Here is a 1,140-nt window from a genome sequence, read left to right as displayed (position 1 = left end):
AACATTTTGCCCTTTTAAGTAACAAGTCATTCACACTCCCTGTTGTCTTAAGAACTGATACTCTCTCTCTTGACCTCACAGCGATGATTGACTCTGGAACCGCCCTGAATCTCATCCACCAGGACATCGTAACCAAATATCAAATCCCTACACAAGTGCACCCCACCTATCCAAGATCGATGGTGAATTGATTGGAAGAGGCATCACTCACCAGACCAAAACACTCACCCTCCAAGTTGGAACCCTTCATAAGGAATCCATCGCCTTTTACATCATCGACTCTCTCAAACACTAACTTGTTTTAGGATATCCATGGCTCTTTACTCACGACCCCAAACTCTCATGGCATCACGGTGAATTGACACGCTGGTCATCTTTCTGTATGAGTCACTGTATCACTGCACCACCCCAATCATGTCTCGCAACCAGTGTGGAAAGCCCTGAGACACACAAGAAAGATAATATTCCCCATTGTTATCAAGATCTCTCGGATGTATTCAGCAAGGTGAAAGCCACACAACTTCCTCCACATAGACCTGGGGACTGTGCCATCGATCTCCTACACACAACCCCCCAAGAGTAAAGTATATCCACTTTCCAGAAACGAAAGTCAAGCCATGGAAGAGCATGTGGATGAAGCCTTGAAATCCAGTTTTATCTGACCATCAACCTCCCCAGCAGCTGCAGGATTCTTCTTCGTGGAGAAGAAAGATGGTGGAATAAGACCGTGTATTGATTATAGAGGACTGAATAATATTACTGTTAAGTTTCGCTATCCCCTTCCTTTAGTGCCATCAGCACTAGAACAACTCAGAGAAGCTAAAATCTACACCAAGCTCGATCTTCGAAGTGCATATAATCTCATCAGAATCAAAGAAGGGAATGAATGGAAAACAGCTTTTCTCACCACTAGGGGGCAGTATGAATATCAGGTAATGCCGTATGGGATGGCCAACTCTCCCGCTGTATTCCAATCTTTCATAAATGAAATCTTCAAGGACCTCCTGAATAAATTTGTGGTTGCATACATCGACGATATCCTCGTATTTTTAAAGACCGAACACAAGCACATTTCCCATGTCAGAACAGTCCTTTCTCGGCTCTTAGAGAATGAATTATATGTCAAGGCAGAAAAGTGTG

The sequence above is a fragment of the Sinocyclocheilus grahami genome, unplaced genomic scaffold, assembly GCF_001515645.1.
Source record: "Sinocyclocheilus grahami isolate Dianchi unplaced genomic scaffold, SAMN03320097.WGS_v1.1 scaffold175.1, whole genome shotgun sequence".
NCBI lineage: Eukaryota > Metazoa > Chordata > Actinopteri > Cypriniformes > Cyprinidae > Sinocyclocheilus > Sinocyclocheilus grahami.
The sequence above is the reverse complement of the archived record's forward strand: the minus strand, read 5'-3'. Positions refer to the sequence as shown.